Raw genomic sequence first — 10,930 nt, forward strand, 5'->3', positions numbered from 1 at the left:
CGCATTTTCAGATTATTCGTATATAAATGAATTATTTAATGCATTTATAGTGATATATTTATGAAACATTACGTATTTATTGTAAACAATGAGTTTTTCTGTGCAAAAAGCTACGAGGACTAGCGTATGTAAACATGTACAATGTTTATGTAGCCTTTTGCACAGAAAATCGCCATTTTTACCATAAATACGTAATATTTCATAAATATAATGCTTAAACGCATAACAGCATTGATCTCAATCATATATTCTCAAAATAGGTGTTTGAATTTGCAAAACGATGCGAAAACCCTCTAAAAATAAACTTGAGCGATTTAAAAATCAAATTGCGCTTGTGAAAGATAGCATCGGTACGGTGAAACAACAACTTTTGACAGCTAAACTGCATCTTGAGCTTCTGAAATTGTTTTGCTGACATTCGATTCTGACTTGTAAAACCCTGTAAATCAAAAAATTAGTCCACATGTACCGATTGTCGAATTTCAACTAAAGGCTAGGAGCGGACCAATCCTCCTCCTTATCTCCTAATTTATAGTTTTTATCCTCCCTCTCACTCTCTTCTCTGGCGTTGTGACCTGACAGACTGTTGGGCACTCGTGAGTTTCCAACATTGTCCCCCCAGTGTACCACGGTTGAGGCGGTTGAATTTGTTAGTAGCCCGTAAACGCTGAACGTGTAACCCGCTTGAGCTTATAGCCCGTAAACGCTGAACGTGTAACCCGCTTAAGCTCTATAGCCCGTTACACAAAAACGTCAATCCCGCTTAACAATGGTGCAACCTCTTTTTTCGCCATCGTAGCCTGCGACACTATCAACCGTGGCTACACTTCCTATTATCTGTCAGGTGTTTTGCGTGTATGCGTGTGTGCATTGGTTTGTTTACTGGCTCACTGTTCGATCTGTTGCGTCGTAACCACGCGGTTTTACCCCAATTGCTCTAAGGAAATTGCACATCCGTGCGTGGACCTATCGTACGTTTAATGGACCGTTTTGACGGTGGCTTGACTAACTTGTCCATTCCTATCAGGGTTTACTACCACGATTCCTCCCTTAGGCCAACAATTCCTAGGAATTGTTACACGCCACTACAACTATATCCCCTATTTCTGTCGGCCGCATCGGTTCGGACCGCTCGGTTCTGTGGTGAAGTGTAGGTAAGAACTCTGCTACATTTGTTCTATTCACATCGTTTGCTAACTTCGAATATTTTGCCATCTTCTGTTTTAGAAACCCATCACGCTTGAACGCCTTTTTGTTGTAGGGCAAATTGACGCTGTTGTACCGCCACAAAGGTCCCATTTCGTATCGCTGTCCGTTCGTTTCCCGCTCCAATATCGCCAACGCTCTTTCGTCGTCCCTAGGCCGCAACGGCCGCACTGCTTTGTCCGACGCGGAGTTACAAGAGAGGTCGTGAAACGCGCGGCCCGAGAAGGACCGGTTTGAAGGACTCGGCTTTGCACTCGCAACCGAGCAAGGCCCATAGACAACCCATCCAAGGCGGGTTTTCGAAGCGACCGGTTCTTTGCAGCTTGCATCCACGGTCTTGAGGGTTCGCGTTATGTTGCAGTTGTCTATGCCTATGAGGATGCGGGGCACGGCGTAAGCGTAGGATTCGAACTGGAGACCTCTCAGATGAGTATAGCGTGCAGTCAGTTGTGCTACGTTTACAGATTGTTCCGGAAGGGCAAGCTCTTTGACCGTGTGTACTTCTGATAGTTTGTATATCGCATGTGACATGTTTCTACCCGATATGCGCACCGATAGCCTTACGGAGTCTTGTTCTTCTCTTGTCACGTCTCCCGTCCATTGTAGACACAACGGGTACGGTGTCCCTGTAACTCCAAGCTCCTGTGCTAGTCCGTGCTCCATAAACGTGGAAGTAGAGCCGTCATCTAAAAAGGCGAACGTATCTATTCGCCCCCTGGGCCCGTGCAGCGTAACGGGTACGTATTTTAAAAGCGAAGAGTCTTTCGGTCCTGAATGGGTAAGAACGTTAGCGACACCAGTGTACACGACCCTACCTAAGCCATTTAGATGATCGCGCTGGTGAGGGCTGGCTGGTGTCTGGTCATTCACGTGGAGCAGCTCATGGTGTTGTCTGTTGCATCCGTTCACCGCGCACGGTGCTCTTACGCTGCAACCACCTCTATGGTATCCGAGGCATTTCCGGCATATCCTGCGTTCACTTACAAACGATCTTCTGGCGGCAACCGTTGTCCTTTGGAACTGCTCACACTGGACCAGAGTGGGACAATCCCTGCCGCACAAGGGGCAGACAGTCAACAATTCTGGTGCATTTTGCGATGAAGATGGATCACCAAGATTCTCATCCTGCAATACCGTTGCGTTGCAGTAGGCTAGATGAACCCGCCCAGTACCGATCGGTGGCCGTCGATCGAGTTGCGCTGGCGGGGCACGATGGGGTTGAAACCGTTGAGGCTGGGTGCGGCTGTAATGAGTTGGCGGTTCTGGTTGTTGATGAGTTGAGTCGCTATTTTCCATCACGGACATCACGTCGACAACACCACAGAGATCTTCTGCTAAGTCACCAACCCATTTTCCAAACTCCAACAGCGTCACTTCCGAAAGTTTACTCCTCGTTCTCGCCCAGTCGATGCATAGGACGGGGGGTAGTTTCCTGACTAACTCCTTGAGTAACGCCACGTCGTACATGTACCCTCGTAACCCGGAGGCCGTCATCGCTCCTACCAACCGCTTCACCGCATATCCAAACTCTACGACCGTTGACAACCTTTCAATCTTCGGTGGTGCCATTTTTCTGATCTTCTCGGTCATGGACTCCACAATCAGATCTGGTCTGCCGAAACGCGCCTTTAGGGTCGCCATCACCTCATTCAACCCGTCCGGGAAGTACAAAAGGTGGCCTACCGCTTCGAACGCCGCTCCTCTCAACGCATATTGTAGACGGCCGATGTTTTCGTCATCGGTGTAACCACATGCAGTGTTAGTGCGGTTATACGTGGCTATGAAAAGCGACCACACTTCTGGTTCCCCGGAAAAGACCGGAAGGTCCCGGGGCACCGGTTGACGAGCAGCTATCTGGCTCTGACTCAGTGTGCTGGTGTTGAAATGTGGTTGCACATATTCGTGTTGTGGTAGTATCGTGTGAGCCGAATGTGTATGCGAAGTGTACGTCGGGTGTGTCTGTATAGTGTGCGCTGAGTGAGAATGTGTCGCGTGAGGAAGAGTTTGTGTTGCGTGTGGATGCATCCTTTGTGACGGTAGTGTAGCGTAGGTCGACGCAATCGCGGGGCTCGGTTGAGGGAGTTGGGGTTGCTCAGCAGCGGCGCGTTGCCCGAGGTCGTTGCCCCCTGAAATTTGGCCTTGCGTAAGGGCTTTTCCCGCCGGGTATATTCGACGCAAGGATTCCCCGAAACTCTTCACCCACCCAGCAAACTCCGGATAATGTGTCCCCCCAGTGCCGCCGTGGTTGGGATGCTCAGCGATGGCCGCCGAGCCATTTTCGTCTTCTGCATCCCGTAGCATCTGCATCTCGTGCTCAATCTCCTGCAATCGTCGTCTTCGCGATTCGCGAATGTCATCGCGGCCCTGGTTCGCACCGTGGTTTAATGAGTGGAACGGTGAACTTATCCCCTTACTCTGCCCCTCTTTGCGAAGTACCGCAACGTTCGTTGCGGTGGCATCGCTCCTCGGGGTGCTTCCTTCCGTCGTTACAGTGCTCGATGTTCCCGGGGAGGATGGATCGTACCTGGGCCCGCCAGAGACGTTACCGCTTTCCTGCGGCGTTTCCGGACTCGCTGGTAGGTTTTGCGCCACCCGAAGCGTACGACGCATTTTACGTTGGTTTATTTTCCCGTTCCACTATATATCACTTGCGCGCGCGACTTACTGTGCTTTCCGCTCTGCGAAACGAGTTTTCGATCAACTTTATTGGCTTTTTCGTGCGAATGCTAATTTTTTGAAATGTTGAAAAACGCGGTGGATTTTTTAGAGAAAACACTTTATTTACTGTTATGAGGTTAAATCAAAAAATTAGTCCACATGTACCGATTGTCGAATTTCAACTAAAGGCTAGGAGCGGACCAATCCTCCTCCTTATCTCCTAATTTATAGTTTTTATCCTCCCTCTCACTCTCTTCTCTGGCGTTGTGACCTGACAGACTGTTGGGCACTCGTGAGTTTCCAACAGCCTCTTAAAAAATACAACTTGAGCGATTTAAAAATCAAATTGCGCTTGTGAAAAATAGCATCGGTGCGGTGAAGTAACAACTTTTGACAGCTAAACTGAATCTTGTGCTTCTGAAATTGTTTTGCTGACATTCGATTCTGACTTGTAAAACCCTGTAAGACGTAAAACTATGTGAAATAAACAGAGTTCCTAAGTTAATTCCTTTGCATTGTATAACCGCTCTAATTTTATTGTGCATTCTGCAATTATTAAAAAATTAAAATAACGAAAACATACCAAGAGACAAAATTGGTGACCATGAGACAAAAATTGGTGCCTTCGAGACAAAAATTTATGCGCACTGTCAAAATTTGACGCCTTTGAGACAAAAATTGATGCACGCTGTCAAAAATTGACGCCTACGAGACAAAAATACATGACTTACGGCCAAAATTTGACGGCAACGGCTGTAAAAACCTCATGAAACAAAGAAGGAAAGAATCGTCGTTCGCGTACGGTTCTTTTTGGTGAGCGAACTAGTTCGTTCGCGTTCGGTGAAAAGAATCGTTTTGCCCATGCCTAGTTCACATCATGCGGATTTCGGCGAACGGAGTCCATGCTATGGCCGATAGTGTCATCTCTTGCGCTTCAGGGTATCACATTCAGAACGAAAATTCTCCAATCATCGCAACGGCGGGAGCGTTGAGCTATGGAGGGCTGGAGGAGCGAGTGTGTGTCTCATGCACACAGCGAAATTTTGATCAACACCTCGATGATGGGTGCATTTGGTCATGGGTGGAGGGCGAGTGTGTCGCACGATTGCTTCAAAGTAAGGGCTAGGTGTAGTGAGAGGCACAAAATTGAATTACTCTTTGCTAAGCGGGGAGCGTACAACACAAGAATCTACGACGCAAAACCTCGCGAATTTCGTCCCATACAAACGGGAACGAACGGATTTCTCAATGAAAAGTGAGTGACGTCACTCTCTCATGAGTGCAAATGAGTGCAGATTGGGTATTGCGGCGAATGGATTTCGGCGAACGGAGTCCATGCTCTGGTCGACTGTGTTTAATAAAATCCTTATCATAAAGATAGACGTTTTCTTTCGCAAGCCGTACGCGTAAAAATTAATTTGGAAACCGGCGTTTATTGTAAGTTTTGAAAATATTTTTAATATTATATTAATAAGTCAATATAACTGTAGTTTGTATTACTCTCCACTTTCTTAATTCACAATTCATTTGTTTCTTAATTTGAACCATCACCTTCGTTTAATAGTAATCATATGCGACTCTTAGTGTTTTCATGGAGTATCAGCATGTGTAATCAATGGTTGTATAATTTTGCTCCTATAAATATATATATATATATATATATATATATATATATATATATATATATATATATATATATATATATATATATATATATATATATATATATATATATATATATATATATATATATATATGTTGTGTGTGTGTGTGTGTGTGTGTGTGTGTGTGTGTGTGTGTGTGTGTGTGTGTGTGTGTGTGTGTGTGTGTGTGTGTGTGTGTGTGTGTGTGTGTGTGTGTGTGTGTGTGTGTGTGTGTGTGTGTGTGTGTGTGTGTGTGTGTGTGTGTGTGTGTGTGTGTGTGTGTGTGTATGTGTATGTGTATGTGTATGTGTGTGTGTGTGTGTGCTAGGTCCAATTTTGCATGTGTTGCATGTGTCCAATTTTTTATATAACGCGTATCTTTGAGAATGGTGTACTATAGAATTTGTGTATGTACGGCATTGCATAACCTTATGAAGTAGGTTTATGCTGTTCTGCTAATTGCGATTCCCACATCTGTTCTGTTAATAATCGCTGTTTGTTATTTGCGTTTCAGAGCAACATTATTGTGCTAAGACCATCTTTCATACATGAGCTTGTATAAACTACATAAATATATTGGGATTTGTGTTTTGCTTTTTCTCGTTTCAGCTAGCATTCAATTAGGTACATTTTTGTTCACTAAGGATTTGTTTTATTTTAATTGCTTTGTCAGTAACAAAAACTCACACACACTAATATCTTTTTTTTCGCTAATGCTTTTACATAAGCTTATAACTTTCTAGCTTATGGTTACTTTCATTTATCCAGTGTGCTTCATATTTATAATGTTCAGGAGTCAACAATACTTCATTTTCACCTATGTGGATGAAATCGACAAGAACAGGGCCTTTATTAAAAAAAATGAAATTCACACAAACAAAACCAAAAAACGGTACCAAATCGTAAATATTACTGTTACATTTTATGTTAACACGAGCAAAACATCACAGTGAAAAATAGTAACAAAAATCAATTCAAAATCAAAACAATTGTAGGTTTATCAATCGCAATGACGAAGCTACTTAATAGAATATTAAAGATTATTGGCATTCAATGTACAATATAAGAGGGAAAAAACAGGGACATCGCATTACGTTGTAGGGTCATCGCATCAACAGGAAATATAACAAAACGTAATTAACAAAATAACACAAGAATAATAATTCACACATCAGTGGCGCTAGTTTTACTGCAGTATCATACACGTGCAGTGCAGAAAAGTAACACCAAAATAATAAACCAAGCAATCTAATCAGCTATTTCAAAACCTTCATTCTCCTACGAGACAAACAAACAGTATCTGTATCTGTAATTCTATTCATATAACATAATTGCACGCATTACAACCTATAAACAACATTTCTTTGAATCACATGAAGTTGGAATGTAATAATAACGTCTGTTGTTGCCACCGTTTTGCCTTAAAAATTGTATTTCTAAATTGTTCACATCTTATCGTGGCTTTTTGTGTGTGTTTTTAATCACTGTTACTTAGCTTGAGTTGAATTATTTTGTTGTTTGGATAGTGTTGTCGAAGACCATTCATTGACGAGAAACATTGAAGATCATTATGTAATGTCTTTTAATGGTCGTTTCCCAGTGATGTACATAAACAGTACGTGTAGAGGAGTTTTTTTGTTTGCAAAAATTATAATTGTAGTTTTTGGGTTGAATTCATCGCCAGCATAATTATACATTATTTTGATGATCTAGCTTGGTAAAATTTTAATTCATTCCGTTTAGTTTATCTCACTTTCAGTTTCTTCTTTCTGGTTCGTTTTAATATCTGCATTGGTATGCATTTTTGTTTGTATGTTGAGGTATTACGGCATGAGCTATTTGGTTTCACTTTAAAGTTTATAATTTACATATGTTCCACTTTCTCGTCAATTACACCGGCACAATTGTATGTACTATCCCGTATGGCTTAGTTTGTTCAGAAGATATAATGAAAAGATTGATCAAAGTTTTGGGTTGTTCTTCTATTTATGTCTGCTATGTATGTAAGGCCTGAATTTGTGTTAAAACATTTCCATATACTATTAATTTTATGCTTTTGCCGCATATATTATTTTCTTGCTTCCTTCTTCCATAATTCCTGGTATATGCTGTATCACATAAGCCTTTATGCCTATTCACTGTTTTCAAACTAAGTTACAACACAACTCTCACGGTCCTATATGTTTTACTATGCATGGCATTCACAACAATAAACTGTTCAGTACACGGTTTGATTAAAAGAAACAATATTAAATTTCTGTTGTTGTCATTAATTTCATTACGCCTAAGTGCATTGTTGTTTCTTCCTATGTCAATTCGAAATACATTTGTCTATCTACGAATTTGTTCACATTACCAACAGAATATTTTAATTGCTATTCATTGCCATTCTTCAGATTCGCATGACTATAATTCGCTCTTTGTTTATTTTTGTTTCATTTTGCACTTAATTCCCGTTTGCCTGTTTTGATTTGGTTCAATCTATATGATAGCCTTATAATGTATCCGCGTCAAAATATTTTATTTTGCCCATCTATTTGAATTTTATCTGTCTAAGCTATTGTTGTTGTATGTTGCCTGCGTTTCTTTCAGTTTGGACATTTAACCATTAAAACCTACTTCATCAACCATGTGTTTTGTGAAGCAAGTTATTGTTTTCTTCATAAATAAAATTTGTAAGTATAACATGATTTTATAGCTTGTGTACTAGGCTTTTGTTTCAATTTTTCATTATTTATACATGCTTTTGTTTAAAGGCACCCTTTTTGGTTGATTAATCTGCGTTGTCTATTGATTTTATAGTTATTGCGATGGAAGTTGAAGCTATTGTAGAATTTTACCCAAGATCATGTTTTAATATTTGTGTGTTTTGTATGTCAAAGTACCGGTCATTTATGTTGTCGTTTTTTTCTCTTTCTTTACCGCTACTGTAGCGCACTACATCATATATAATTAATTGAAATTCATATCATTTCTTGTTTCATAAAAAAAAAACTCAGGTAATGCTGTTGACAGCTTTGTTCGACAGTCTATCAGCTGTTTTCGAAGTTGTTTACTCTTCAGCAAAACTCATTTCGTTTGCAAATGTGTATGTTGACATAAATATGACTTGCAACATGGTGCACAACGGTAACTGTTTTTTAAAGATTGATGGATATAGCTGCCTATTAGATTAAACTGCAAATGCGTGTGTTATTTACAAATTTAACTGTAGAAAAAATGGAAATTTATTCAAATTGATTATTTTGAATATTTTTAGTGAATAAATTCACAACATTCTAGAATTTTTAATTGAACAGGATTTGGTATGAATGTATTCTGTTTTTTTTGTTTCGTGAGAAGAAGAAAGAAGTGCACCAACATGTCTTTTCCGTACATATTCCAACGTACAATTATCAGAGTACTGCTAAATTTTGAATATTTAGGAATGAAACATTCGCCATTTAGATCAGAATTATATCAAGATTTTTGAAAGATATAACTTTTAAGTTGAGATGAATTATTTGTATCAAGCAATAAGAAGACAATTGCTGTTAATGTTTTACTACTGCTTGAGCTGCATTATTTCGAATAGCATTTTTTTTTAATTTAATATCCATATCATATTTATTTGGAACTACTTTGGTGGTACAAGCCTACTAATCGTGCTTCATGGGTAGGTCATGGTGTATTTGCAAATACCAATATTGTTTTAAACTTACAGAGTTTTAGATTGTTTTCCTTTTTGTTTTGCACACTCTTTAGTGAAGTGTTAATTTTGGTTTGTGTTTCAATCTTTTTATAAACTTTGAAGAAACCAAGACGATTTTGAGAGACATTTATCAACTGTACTTTAAATAAAAATCTTGTTTTGTACATAGTCTGGTTATCTACTTCTTTTAGTTCCCCAGTAATTATATCTTCGAAATGAAATTCATGTTTTATTCATAGTTGAGTTTGCAAGCCGTATTCGTCTTTCATCAAGTACATTATATTCGTACCATTTTCATTTTTATTCTTTATCCATGGTGTGATTTTTTGGGTAGCCGAATAATTATTTTAAAACATGTAAAATGTTTCAATATGTTAAATTTTTCCGTATTTTTTAGATTTCATTTACAGTGAGTTAAGGTTAAGGTACTGAGGGAGAATACTAAAATAGTTTCACTCTTTTGTTCAGCTTACTATTTAACTATTGGCCTAGTTTTAAGAAAATACCTATTTTCTTCTTTAAACTTGATTTGTTCTCTGAGTTTGTTGTACTTTTTAGAGTTGTCCCAAAATATTACAAAGTGTCGTACTATTTCACGTGGTTTTATTTATTCCAGAATTATTTAAAAACCAAAAACAGCTGTTGTTTTCCTTTGAACTTTGATGAGCATGAATATTTTTTAAGAAATACTTTGAAACACTGAACCACGAGCAAGTTGTTTTTTATGACGTTGTATTGTTTCTCTAAATGCTTTTGCTGATGTTTTATTCGATACAAAACAAAAATACAGATTTTAGTACAACTATTTTTGTTTTTGATAAAGTATACATAAGAATTTCGTACACAGCTGCACAAGAATAGTATACCATGAAATTACCTCGATAAGTTTTTGAACAATGAAATGAATTACATGAAATGAATGAATGAAATGTTGCAGCATGGTTTGCAAATTTGTCTATGGTCGATATAGCTGGATAGTTTTGGGTCAATAATTCACATTTCACATTCACAACAAGCAGCTTGTTAAGTGTTTTGTTTCGATGCCAGTTTGATATTTCTATATCACTATATTCTAGTGAAGGTAGGTGCTGAGTAGTTGAACCAATATAGTCTAAAACAAGTTTGAGGGAGTGATGAGATGAATTTTTGCTTTAGAAGTCGTCCTTTGTTTATTCAACATGCAGCTATAAAAATACGAAAATAACACTTCTTGGATTACTTAATTTGTTTTAGATCGTTATCTACAGAGGAAAAATATGTATCAATCATTTTACCTCTGTTTCTGCTATACTTCTTCTATAAGTTACGTTTTATAATAACAACAAGATTTTATATAAATATAATTATATTTTTGTCCTGTTTAGTTGCTCATATAATCCACAATTTCAATTGTGGTATAACAACACTGTTCTATTGTAAAGTTTGAACAATATTTCTGTAACATATTTCATTTCCTGATTTCAGCTATCCTAGTTTCTTACATAATAATGGGAGTCAAGAACCAATCAATTTCTAGAACCAAAAAGTGAACCATTTATTTTTAAGCAGGTTTGCATAAATGTTGAACGAAAACTATTTGAAGCAAATTACAGATTATAACAGACAAGAAAAAAACGACAAAGCAGAACACACAAACCATACTACAACAGTAACAAAAAAAAGCAAAATATAAATTTCATCTGTAATATCACACATGCACCCACACACACACACACTCACACACACACACACA

At 38.8% G+C, this 10,930-nt stretch overlaps 1 long non-coding RNA gene across 2 annotated transcripts; it reads left to right on the forward strand.

The window, feature by feature from the left end:
• Positions 1-825: 825 nt before the first annotated feature.
• On the forward strand, positions 826-4,253 carry LOC121601628. Of its 2 annotated transcripts, XR_006006148.1 has the most exons (4): positions 826-971; positions 1,028-1,154; positions 1,228-1,699; positions 1,813-4,253. It is a non-coding gene; the product is annotated as an uncharacterized LOC121601628 (long non-coding RNA). The 2 variants fall into 2 exon arrangements; XR_006006147.1 differs by having other exon boundaries at positions 1,228-4,253.
• The last annotated feature ends 6,677 nt before the right edge of the window (positions 4,254-10,930 follow it).

The sequence above is a fragment of the Anopheles merus genome, unplaced genomic scaffold (genome assembly GCF_017562075.2).
Source record: "Anopheles merus strain MAF unplaced genomic scaffold, AmerM5.1 LNR4000130, whole genome shotgun sequence".
Classification (NCBI taxonomy): Eukaryota; Metazoa; Arthropoda; class Insecta; order Diptera; family Culicidae; genus Anopheles; species Anopheles merus.